Here is a 13,347-nt window from a genome sequence, read left to right on the forward strand (position 1 = left end):
TTAGTGGCTTTCAGGCTTGAAGCTCTGGCTCTCTGGGCTTACATAGGATGTCATTGATTTACTCCTTCCACAGAGGTGAAGAGAGAGGACCAGGGGAGATAGGTTTAATTAATCTTAAATATCTCTGCAATTTAAGGATTGTAGGCCTGGAACAGTTCCTGTACTAACATGATTAGCAAATATTGACTTTTGAATACAATAATAATGTGTCATCTGAAACCCTTGATAAGTAACTTAAGTACTTCCTTAGCTTGCATCTTATTAAATTAGATGAGGTATGGTTGAGGCACATTACACAAAGACATTGAAATGAAAAATCAGACCTAAGGGTTTTAACATTGATTTTAAGAGAGCTAAAAGTCACAAAGAAAACATATATGCTTCAGTTCTGCAGCCTATGAATGTAAGCTGTCTATTTTCTCTAGATGGATTTTTTTAAAGTATGTAGTAATTTTCATGGTGCAACTGTAGTAAACATTTACAATTTGTGACCTTTCTGACAGCTGTAATCAATCATCAGATTATGTATGATGACCATATAATTTTAGTTTTATGGAAGGTTAACTTACACAGATTATGAGCTTTTGATGTTAAAATATGGAAGAAAGAGCCATGTCATACTAGTGTGCCTGTGAATATGGTAAGGCTAATCTACCCAACCCCCTTCATAAGGTTTAACTTAAAAATGTGTACAACAAGTCAGCTAAGGAAAGAGTTTTAAGATGTAATACTAGTCAGCTGCAACCTGACAAATCTCACAGTATTGATTAGTTTTCAAAGGCTGTATGGCATGTGTACTCTACTTAACAATAGAATGGGAATGAGGGGAGAAAAGCCTCCAAATGTCATCAAAGCAAATGGTCTGTGAATGTTGCTTCAAAGCTCGTCATTAGTTGCCAGGGTATTTGGCCACAAAGCTTGTAAAGAGGTTTCTCCGGAGGGGTAGGTATGACAAAGTGCACTTCTTGGCAAGAAGACTTAGGCACTCAAGTAGCAGCACACATTAATTCTTGCTTGATTAATTCGAGGATTAACATTCTTTCTGAAATTTTGCCTGCTTTTTATCCTTTTCTTTTTTGAAACCAAGGATAGACCCCAGGCCTTTTCTGTCCTCTAATGAAACTGCAAATTGACTTGTGTTCAAATGGTGCTGGAGTAAAATGAACAATTAAAAATGTATTGGTAACAATGAGATGTATCAGCCAATCTCTTTAAGGATTAATTAGTGGCAGGAACAATCTTTCTTACACAACATACCAAGAAGAATAGAGCAGTGGTGGGTGAACAAGAAGGTGTCAAAGGTTTTTAACGTGTGCATACAAACACATGTATGCACATATCCACACACACACATATGTAGTACAAGAATATAGGTACGTATATGTCAGCATCTGTACAGGTTTAGACTGAAAAAATTAACTGCAGCTTCCTTGGAGATATTTATTCCACCTTAGTTAGGATGATTCGACTGTTGCTGATTAGTGATCCATTAGTTAGCTTGAAGGCAGCCAACAGATTTTACTGATCGTAATTTATCATTAAAGCAGAGAAATGCTTTAGGTATTTAAATAATGTATGCAGATAAATTCACTCTTATTTTTTTAATTATCCACCTGTACCAACCTTGTAAGAATCTTTGCCCCCTATCAAAAGTTTGCTCTCTGAGGAGAATTTCAAAGTTAGCCTAAAAGGAAAAGCCCTTCTCCCTGGTTGCATCTATCGATTCTGCATTTCAACCCACCCCCTCTCAAAATGCTCGGTATGTTTCAGGTTATGTCTGCAGTTCTTAAAAAAACTTGAAATTATCTCTACATTTGCCACTGCAGACTGAAGGCTTATCTTGCAAAATATGATACCTCTGTCATTTCTTTAGCAAAGATTTCAGATACAGTAGGGATAAATTGTAGTCCCCAGAGCCCACTATAAAACTTCAGGGAAAAACGGACGTAGTTCCCTTCTTTAAGACCTGTTTAAATAGATGATACTCTAGAAAATGTCATTTTTGTTAGGCTGCCCTAAAGTCAGATCTACTCCATGCCACCAATGTGCCGAGTCAGCATAAAAGGGCATTTAGCACTAAGGCATTTGGTAAATACTGCTTTATTGTGCTTCATCCTCCCTACAGGGCATTCTGAAAAGATGAATAATAAGTGTGAACAGGAAGAACAAGTTTCCAGTCCTGTCAAATTAATTAGACTAGTGTAGAATGAAGTGAGGTTTGCCGTTAGGTAAGTTGAAAACATGTAAAGAAAATCATCCAAGCAATCTGAAAGGATTTTAAGAGAGCAAAACATCCTCATGAATTTTTGTATACTTGCATGAGAGATATTATATATATGTGGATAACCGTGTTGCACATAAAAGTATATAGTATCTGAACAGAAAATGGTCTATGTGTTTATGCAATACATACAACATATCCCAAAACATACATGGCCAGCCACAATTTGAAAGGAAAGCCGTAATTCAAACAATATCTATTAAGGGGGGGCGGGGCGGGGGGGGGGGGGGGGAGAATAGACCTGACCCTTTTACTTACAGGAGTAAACCCTGGTTCCATACTAAGAACTGTATCAGGTGAGCTTATTAAGAGATTCATGAGTGCACAGGGAGCAATGCAATTTGGTTGTTGTTTCACCAGGTTCCAGCTGGGTGCTTTTAGCCTCAGACCTTACGTAGGCAAAGATACAGGAAAGGGAGAGTTACAATGTGCAGCAAGGTGCTCTTCTGAATGCAGGGCCTTCAGTTGGTAGTTTGGGCTAATTTTAAATGACCTTTTGAGATACGTTTCCATGTATTTCACTCTATTCTGGAAAATTGATTTTGGTAATTGAAGTAATCAATTTGTGTATCTATAGAGCATTGACTGCTCTGTACCACCGCCACAAAGCAGGCCGGCCAAGGTTCCATGATGCAAATTGATGTTTTTATATCGAGTTCCGAAGGGGCTGGCTGCAGCCACCCTATTTGTCCTACTCAGGAGAAGTAGTTTCTCCCCACAATCATGGGACCAATGCCCACTGCATTAGTTTAAACCTTCCTAAACCACAGTATTTCCTGAATCACATAAAGGCTGGTAAACGATTTTCTTTTTGCAAAGGACGTGAGGTCCTGAAACTTTTCATATATCTAGCCTTTCTTCCTCACCCTTCTCCTCCCCGCCGCCCCTTTTACCTTTCCAGTCTCCATGCACCTCACCCTCTTTAACTCCACTTGCCTGACCTTTTACGAGTTCCCTTTCTCTACTACCTAGCATCAGTCAATGTTGATATGCCACACTCAGGCCCTCTTCTGTCAAAACGAAGAGAATCTACAATTGTCATTTTTTCTTCTGTGCTGCTCACTCTATCTCGCTGCACCTTTGGTAGAATTCTACAGCTAATTCCAACTCTTCCATACCATCAAGTGATTTTCCCAATTGACGCTCCCATTTCATTTGATTTTTTTCATAAACAGGGTAGAGGAAGGCAGAACTTCTCTGCATCTGAGTCTGAATGCTGGGTTTGATTTTACATGTAACTGACAAAAACGTCGCCTGCAAAGCGATGACTGGAAGACATCAGAATACTTGTTTCGGCAGGTGACACCAGGACAACTTCCTTTTGGGTGTCAAAAGTGTGTTTTAGCTACCTTTTCTTTTTCAGGCAGACTCAACTGTCCTTCCACAACAGAAGCAGGACATGTCATCTCCCAAATGAAAGAAATTCATGCCCATGATGAGTAACATTCCAATTAAAATTCATCACTAACAGCAGGCTTTTTATCTTTCTTGGACAACGTGAATCATTTTTGGTGCTGGGAAATGTGCTTCATAAACCTCCATTGTCGTAGAATGTCTACTTCCACGAGAACTTGTTTTATATTAGTAAATAAAACATCATCTGACATTTTTGTCACTTCTTATGTCTGGGTGCTGACGGAAATAATGGGAACGCTCGGAGGTTATGGGACATTGTTTATCAAGGAATGTAGGTGACGCCACAAAGTATAAGTAACGCTATACAGCTGGATGATTGATCCCTGCTGCATATTTTAAAGCTCCTTTCATTGCTTATCGAAACCTTTTAGGTAATGCACTCCTCTCAGATATCATTTTATGTTTGAAAAGCTTTATAATTCATAATGAAAAGTTGCTTAGTTACCCCAAGTGAATCCATAGCTTCAATTATTCTCTGTGCAAATGGTTGGACTCCATTTTGACCAATGTTTATGGTGTTTGGCAATTTTTCAGTAGCTACTTTGCTCTGATATGATTAATTTCTTGCATAATACTCTGCTTTGCATGTGTGGAGCTGAAATAATCTTAGTAGGCAGAAAGGAAATGAAAGACCTTGTGTGTTTCAGTTTTGGAAACATTTGAAACATAACATCATAATGTTAAGAGTGCCAAAAACAATACCAGTTAGGCTGGATAAAGACAACCACAAGAGACACAAATGTACTGATGAGACCCAGCCTGGGACAGACAGCCCTTGCCTCCTTCTGTGGCCAGCTTGCTCTGCCTCGAGACATTGAGGAAGGGGAGAAGACAGAGCCCCAGAATTTACCAAACTGGATTCAACTGCCAGAAAAAATACTGGCATCTTCTCATTAGTATCATTTCCTAAAGTTATCGTGGGCCTCTTTCTTTGACAAAATCACATAAAACACATCCTCTTACTCATTAAGTGGCTACACGTGAGGTTGCTGCCCCTTGTGCAGAAAGGTGGGGGACACGCATAACTGTTGAATAAATGAATGAGTTCATTCATTCAGGAGCATTATGTGTGGTGACTACCTGACCTTCTGGCTTTGGGAAAATGTTTACTGTCCCCTGTCTTTAGATGATTTCTGTTGCTCTGATACTCCGGAGTGCCTGCATTTTCCAAGTTTCAAACACTGTCTCTTTTCTTCAACCCCTTTCCGACCAATGGTGTAAGTTGTGAAATGACGCCTACAATAGAAAGCCTGGAAGACCGGCAGAAAGAACACTGGTCTTGAAGTCACACCAACCCAGGCTAAAATGTGGTGAATTGCTGGCTTGGAAGCCTCACATGGCCTCAGTCTGCCTCCATGAAAAACAGGAATAATGATATAGTCTCTGTTCTAGGCATACTCATTTCTTTAATGCTCTAGTGGTACTTCTTGTAGTACATGCCAGGTACTACTCCAAGCATTCAATGCACCGATGAGGTAGCTTCTATTACTACCCCCATTTTACAGAGGAAGCGGCTGAAGCACGGAAGTGTTAAGCAATCTACCAAGGATCACAGAGTTAGTACGTGGCAGAGCCAGGATCTACAGTCTACCTACAGAATCCGCGCTCTCAACCACCATACAAAGCTGCCATCTGTAATGGTAGCTGCCATTACTGTTATTATTAGCATTACTGCTGCCATCATCGCTCTCATTACTGCTACAACCAGAGGCACCTGGAAGACCTGGTATCGGTGGAGGTCAGTGGCCCAACCTTTCACTTTTATCTCAAAGCCTGTGGACACTGTCCCAACTGAGCAGCCCAAAGCTGATGCCACTGCACAGCATCCTCAGCTCTGTTAAGAAATACGTGTGCATATGGCTCAAGGGCTCAAGGACGCTGTAAGTCATCGAATTTTCATTTCAAACACACAGGTATTCTTGATATGCTAACATATTTACTTCAGATTTTCACCATTCAATATATTCGTAGGGCAGCTTTTATTATAAAATTAATTTACAGAGCAAAGCCATCTTTTTATTAGAAGATAGCTCCTTTAGTAGCCCTTCGTTACACAAACAGCAGTAACAAATTTTCTCTTCTTTTTACAATGGAAATCGGCTGAGCCTCCCTCAAAGAGTATAGCAACTTTTCCCCTGCTGAGAAGTGAGAAAATAACATAAAATTTCTGCCATGATAAAACAAAATAAGACAGAGAGACTCTGGCTTTGTCAGATTTGCTTTCCCCAACAGAAGTCCCTGAAATCAGTGGGAATCGGGGATTCCACAGAACGTGGAAGTAAGTGTATAGCTCTGCCAGATGAACAGGGGATGGGGAGAAAGGCCGAGGCAGTCTCAGATCAGAAAGTCTGTTGCTGGACCTAGAAAAACAAAAGCCTTACACTTCCAATCACAGCTGATTTTGACCTAGTTCTTGTGAAACAACATGAGACCACACAGAACCTATCTTCATTTTTTTTTTAAGTTTATTTATTTGAGAGAAACAGAGAGCACACAAGGTGTGAGCGGGAATGGGGCAGAGAGAGGGGGAGAGAAAGAATCCCAAGCAGGCTCCACGCCGTCAGCACAGAGTCCAACATGCGGCTCAGTCCCACGGATTGTGAGATCATGACCTGAGCTAAAATCAAGAGTTGGATGCAAAACCGACTGAGCCACCCAGGTGCCCCATTTTCTAAACACTGATCAGCAAGAATAATTTACTTTAAATTTCTGTTTGTAACCAAAGTTCATCCCTTACCAAGAGCTAGAAAAATGGGTAAATCAGTTACAAATGGGAAATATTCCCAAAAGGTGTATGTAGAGCTTTCTCTCTCTCTCTCTTTTTCCTATTCATGGTATTTATAGATGAAATGTCCACAGTATCTATAATCCTTCAAGAGTGGTGGCATGCTTTTATACTCCAACCTGGAAATATGTGGAAGTAAAGGCATCACGTAAGCTCTGCATAGGAGTACACCCTTTCATGGACCTACAATCGAGACCAAATAAAAAGTCTGGCAAATTTCACGAAATTCTTCCAACACAAGGCATACTTATGTTTGAATCCCAATGAAAAGAACTGGAATGTAGTCATATAATAAAAAATTTAATATCTAGTTCTAACAGCACTGAATTTACATGAGATGAGTAGGTAGCATTTGGTTACCAGAGAGTAAGAAAAATTTTCAGAAAGAAATGTAGGGACAAGATTACCAAAAGTTGAAATCTTCAAAGTCGTCTCTGCCATGTATATTTAGGCATCACAGATGACTTTCCACATCTAAAATGCTGATCATTTCCCCAGTTACAAGAAAATGCTATGTGTACATCTTAATAATTCAGTTCACTAGAGTTTTTGTTTCTCCTTCTTCTACTTCTAAAACAAGATATTTTTAAAAGCCTAATGTTGTAAGCATGGGAAAAGAATAAGACATATGTATTGATAATCTGAGATAGATGATATTGTTTTAAAAAACTGGTATGTCAAAAGCATATGCTATGCCTCATGGCCAAGATGGAAATGTCAGGGGTTTAATTGGCAGCTGTGAATAGCAGCACCTGCAAACAGCTCAGGGCTTGTTCCTGTGGTCTGGCAACATTCTTACTTTATGCTTTAAATAAAGGCTTACTCACTGGGACAGAAGTAACTGACAATGGATGATTGATGATTGCCCATCACCCAATGGCTGACATCTACCGTTCACCAGGTCCGTTTACGAGTGCACATCCAGATTTCATTAACAGGGGCACGACATCCAGGGGCTGGCCTGCTACAGATGGCTACTCAGTAACCTAGTTCAGAACGCCTACAATAGTCTGACTTCTTTTTAACCTGGGAAAATAGAGCACTGGGGATTCAGAATTCTTTAGGAAAATAATTTTTTCTTTTTTTTTTTTGGAAGATAATTTTCAAAATTCCTTTTTTCCTCCTTGTTATGTTGCTTTTTGTGAGAGTTTGGTTTCATGTTCAATATCAGGTTGCCTTTTACATTTCTCTGATTTTTACTGCAAATGGGCTTTGCATTTGAAAGATTTGATATGAGGAAGAGGCGTATTAAAGGAGTTTACTTCTACTTATTAATTCATAACACTCTCATGTCCAGGGGGCTATTTAAGCTTTGAGTACAATAATGTTTACTATTTTAATTAGGAGGAGCAAAGACAGTGCAAAGAAATAAATCCACAGTGCAAACAAATGGCTAGCATCCTTTTCCACACCTGGACATCCATCAGTCCACAGCAGGCCTCTAGGCATAGCCAAAAACACACAAGCAATGTTGGAAAGAGCACTGGTATAGCAAACCTTTCAAAATATAGTGCTAAATTAAAGCTACCTTGCAACTGTTCAATAAAACCCAGAGTATCTCCAGGCTGGTCTGTTCTAGGATGAGGCTAACATTTAGCTTTAATTTTTTTCTGCGTTTCTTCTCCCTAAGTCTGCCTCTCCCCAGCTACAAACCTGCACTACACATCTGCCTTGACTAATTTTTTTTCTCCAACTAAGTTGTGAACTTTTCTGAGGCACTTACAAATCTTTTCAGCTTTTAGTGACTGGGCCATGGGTTATTTCATGATCTACCTTTTGGACACTGATAGTTCCCACATGCAGTTTTAGGAAAGTGATGAGTCATTTTAATGAATGGTAAGTAACTGGGTCTTCCCCTAGAACTGTGCTCAGGGACTAGTATCTGTTCAGCAACAAATGAACACATTTCTACAAATAGCTGTATTATAGGCTTTTCATTAGCCAAACTTGAATAAAACAATTTGTTTGTAGCCCTTTCTGAATCTCACCATGTTCTCCTGAGGGAAGTAGGGCAGGCATCAGCATGGTCATTTCACAGCCGGAGAACTGACGGAGAGAAACGAGGCAACTGGTCCCACACTGCACACCTTTAGTTATAGCACAGGAGCCTGAGTATCTGTAACACACACTTTGCCCTCACTGGGCCGTTTGGCTAGTAAGGATCATGGGCTGTATGCCACATGTCACCTGCTTATTGTGGTCCTTGACTAACGTGAAACCACAGCCAGATAATGGCTGTTCTATTAAATGTCCTAATTCAACCAAACCCATTTTGTGAGTACCAGTGAGTGGACAAGGATAGAGTCCCAAGCATGTGCAAAAGGCTACACCGGTTGCCAGTCAGTACACAGTACATTATTGCAAAATAAGGGAGGTTTGCCTTGCCTGTGAAATTGCTACTTTTGAATATGCATCCATCTAGTTGGCTTTCCAAATTACTTTTTTTTTTTTTGCTATAAAATCTGCTGTCTCTCTTTTTGTTTAATTGCATTCAGTTTTACAGTCTCTCCCAGGAAGAGCAGCTAATTATAATATATTTCAACAGAGAGAGAGAGAGAGAGAGAGAGAGGCAGGTGTTAGCTAAGATAGAAGTCCTAGTTTTAGCCTTGACAGTTCATGCAGTTTAGCTGGATCTTGGTGTAAAGTCAGCAGACCAGGCAAGTGCAATTTCATTGTTTTAGGTTTTCCTGGGTTGGTAGGGGATCACAGGACTACAGATTTAAACTCTGAGGTTATGAAATGACAAAAATGATTGATAATAATGACTGATGGGGTTGAGTTTTGGTCTTGTACACAAGAAAACCTGCTTCATCTGTAAATCCAAGTGAACCAGACATGGAAGGTGGCTAAGACCACTTGGACAAGCTGTCAAACATCTTGGGATTGAAGTGTCTATACATTTGCTAGCTATGTAATCTTGGGCAAGTCATTTAACCTCTCTGCTTTTGTTTCTTTATCTGAAAATTGGGGTAATAACAATTTCAACCTGTAGGTTGTTGGGAGGAATAAATGATGTAACCATGTAAAATACAACACTGTGCCCAGGGCACAGCTAGATACACTCATTATTTTCAGAGAATAATTGCACTGCAAAAGGCTAAGATCCCTGGGACAAGAGCAGACAGAGAAAGGGCAGAAATTAGAAAAATATCCAGTAGAAAATTCTCCCCTAACAAATGCTAGCATTTCAGAATATATCCGAAACAAATGCTTGCTTTTGAGATAAGTGGGTTCCTCCTATATTAAGATCATTTTAGTTTCCATGAACATGGCATTGACAGTCAAAATATACAGTAATTTGTTAAAATAATCTTCAAATTATTCTGATGTATTTGTGTACATCTCTATATGTGTATGTGTATCTTTCTTGTAGGATTGGAGTTAGTAGGGGGCCATATTACACAGGCCACATAACTGAATGATTTGCTGAATTTCCCCTATTCTAACTGGTTGTTTTGGCCAGGGCCAGCTCTAGCTCAACTCTGTTGACTGTAATTTCTGGGCTGTTCTCATAGGGCCTCCTAGGGAGTTACCAATTTTTTTTCCAGGCATCTGCTAAGTGCAGTCATGTATTATAGACGTTGCCACTTCCCTATCCCCGGAATACAGAAGATGCAGGCAGAATCCGAATACTAGTTGACAAAATTGCCACTGCTAGTGATGAGTAATTGAAAACAATTTTAAGACTACCCTTAATACCTGCATCTGTGCATAACACCCTTCCTTAAATGCTGCACTGGGCTTCTTTGCTAAGGATCAAAAGTCATCATGGCTCATTCCCTTCTCTGACTCTCCAAATTCAACCTACCAACCCCCCTTTTTAATAGTTGTCATTTCTATTTTCTCCTGTCTCTACTTTTCTAGTTAAGCCCTACATCCTCTTTTGTTTGGACTATATAATGGCCTCCCAAATAGCCTTACTCATCCTTGTTTCTCTCCCTTCAAATTCATAATCCAGCCTCCAAAGTACCACTGGAGGTATCTTTCTTAAAGCCTAAACCTCAGCCATGGTTCATTAGTGCCACAGACTAGAAGCCAACTCTCTTAGTACTGCGTAAAAGACTCTCCATGATTTAGGCCCTGAAAGCATGGTCAGCCTCACCCCCGATGCCTTCCCACTCATGTTCTGTAACAATGAACTGCTTGCAATGGTCTCTCTCTCAGTCTCTCTTTCACTGGTTTCACTCTTCCATGTTCTTCTAAATATTATTCCTGGTATATAAGCCATCTTCCTCTTGTGTCCTTAGCACACTACTATTTACATTTTATTTTATTTTTATTATTTGAAAAAATGCAATTTATTGTCAAGTTAGCTGACAGTGTATACAGTGTGCTCTTGGCTTCGGGCGTAGATTCCCATGATTCATCACTTACATACAACACCCAGCGCCCATCCCAACAAGTGCCCTCCTCAATACCCACCACCCATTTTTCCCTCCTCTCCGCCCCCTCCATCAATCCTCAGTTTGTTCTCTTATGGTTTGTCTCCCTCTCTGTTTGTAACTACTTTTTCCCTTCCCTTCCCCCATAGTCTTCTGCTAAGTTTCTCAAATTCCACATATGAGAGAAAACATATATGTCTTTCTCTGACTTATTTCACTTAGCATAATACCCTTCAGTTCCATCCACATTGTTGCAAATGGCAAGATTTCATTCTTTTCCATTGCCAAGTAGTATTCCATTGTGTGTATCTATATGTATGTATGTACATATGTACACATACATATACATACACCACATCTTCTTTATCCATTCATTAGTCACAGCTGTTATCATCAAAGCAGGACACATACACCAATGGAATAGAATAGAGAACCCAGAATTGGACCCATAAATGTATGGCCAACTAATCTTTGACAAAGCAGGAGAGTATCCAATGGAAAAAAGAGTCTCTTTAGCGAATGGTGCTGAGAGAACTAGATAGCAACATGCAGAAGAATGAAACTAGACCCCTTTCTTACACCATACACAAAAATAAACTCAAAATGGATGAAAGACCTAAATGTGAGACAGGAAACCATCAAAATCCTAGAGGAACCACCTCTTTGACCTCAACTGCAGCAACTTCTTACTCAACACATCTCCAAAGGCAAGGGAAATAAAAACAAAAATGAACTACTGGGAGCTCATCAAGATAAAAAGCTTTTGTACAGCAAAGGAAACAATCAACTATTTACATTTTATGATCCTGCTTAGGTTTACCTTTTCATTGACTTCTCCAGAAAAAAAAAATCAGTTACTCCCGTCTCTAGGCTATTTTTGTATAGACACAAAAGAGATTTTATATGTATTACACTGTAAGATATTTCTTTGTTCTCTATTTCCCCTACTAGACAGTACATCTTTGAAAGTGGGGTCATTTCATTCATCTTTGAGTCTCTATTCATTGCCAGGGCCTTTAGGTACAAGATGTGTTGTAAACAGAGTTCACATGGTTTTATATTTACTCAAGGATTCATCTAAACAACTGTATATGATAAATAAAATTGTATGAAAATAAAATCCAGCTTGGGCAAATGAAGTACCTATTACGATTCATGCCTTGGATGGAATTCTTCCTCTGATGCCTTTGACAACACAACCCAAGCAATACTTGCTTACCATCCCCACAAATTCTATAACTCATCAAGTTTTAATTAAATAGCTGGAATCTTGGCCAATTAATTGGTGTTCATATTTTCAAATTTTGAGAAATAATGTTGACAATGACAAAGAAATATAAGCTTGGAGATTTTCAGTCTTAAGCGGCTCAGTCCCAAAGGCTGGTCCTTGTCCTTTAGCAACATTGGGTATTGTGTGCATTGTGCGAAAATGACTTTTCCTCTTAGAGAGAGGCAGAGCATTCAAAACAATAAGGAGACAATATCTAAAATAATTAAGGAACAAACTTTGAGGACGGAAGAACAAATGTCATTGCCTCTTGGGATGGGTGTTGTTCTTACTGCTGACCTGTGCCCTTCCCGCCCAACTCCCTTGAGGCTTTTAGAGCAGAAAAATCCCTCACAATTTTCATTAAGAACCATTATATCAAAGGGACTATCATTCAGCCTACAAGAGACTGTTCTGAGGTGGAATGTTTTTCAACTTAGAGCAAATGTTCCTTCAGTCATTTTCTTTTTTTTAAGGGAGAGTTATTTTGAATGCATGTAAAATGTAAATAGAATGACTATGGATATTTACAGAGCTCACACTTACTAAGTCCAAAGCAGCTTTGATTTAAAAACTGAAAATTGGCAAGCGGTCGATCAACACTGGCCTCCAATTGCTTTTAGTGTCTTGACAAAATAAAAATGCTATTTTAATGCAGAGATGGTTCAGTTTGAAAAGTGGCTGTGGAACATGCACAATAACTATAAAGATGTTTTCCTCTGAATACTTAATCCACATGATCAGCTACATACACACTTTGGTACCGCATGCCTATGACTGACATGAGGCATTTTAATTTTAAAAATGTTTTCCAAAGTGCCTAAACACATGTTTATGCATTATAGTTACTGCATGGTATTAGATGGAAAACACACAAACTTAAAAAAAAAAATGTTACTCTGTGCATGGCCATACAATGGAATATAATGGAAACCAGGAAAAGAGAAGACTGTGTCATTTCACAGGCAAGGCCAAAAAAAGGGGGGAAAACACCCACCCAAAAACCTTTGACAATTCAGTCATGCTAAAACTAGGAGACAATACTGACATAAGAAAACACACTCGACATTAAGGCAGCAGAGCCCTTCTTAATCACAGCAGGTCTAGACAGCTCCCACAGCTGTGTCTGCTCTCTCAGAGTGATGTGTGGCCCTAGCTGGAGGGTGGCGTGAGCTCAGAAGGGAATGTCAGCACAGGGTCTTAATTAATTTCCTTC

The 13,347-nt window shown here is 39.5% G+C and overlaps 1 protein-coding gene across 26 annotated transcripts in view; it reads right to left on the reverse strand.

Annotated features, from left to right (window-relative positions):
* The window catches only part of LOC102969177 (E3 ubiquitin-protein ligase RNF113A-like), a 504,616-nt gene that overhangs the window by 6,515 nt on the left and 484,754 nt on the right, over positions 1–13,347 (reverse strand). The window lies entirely within an intron of this gene.

The sequence above is a fragment of the Panthera tigris genome, chromosome A3 (genome assembly GCF_018350195.1).
Source record: "Panthera tigris isolate Pti1 chromosome A3, P.tigris_Pti1_mat1.1, whole genome shotgun sequence".
NCBI classification, from domain to species: Eukaryota; Metazoa; Chordata; class Mammalia; order Carnivora; family Felidae; genus Panthera; species Panthera tigris.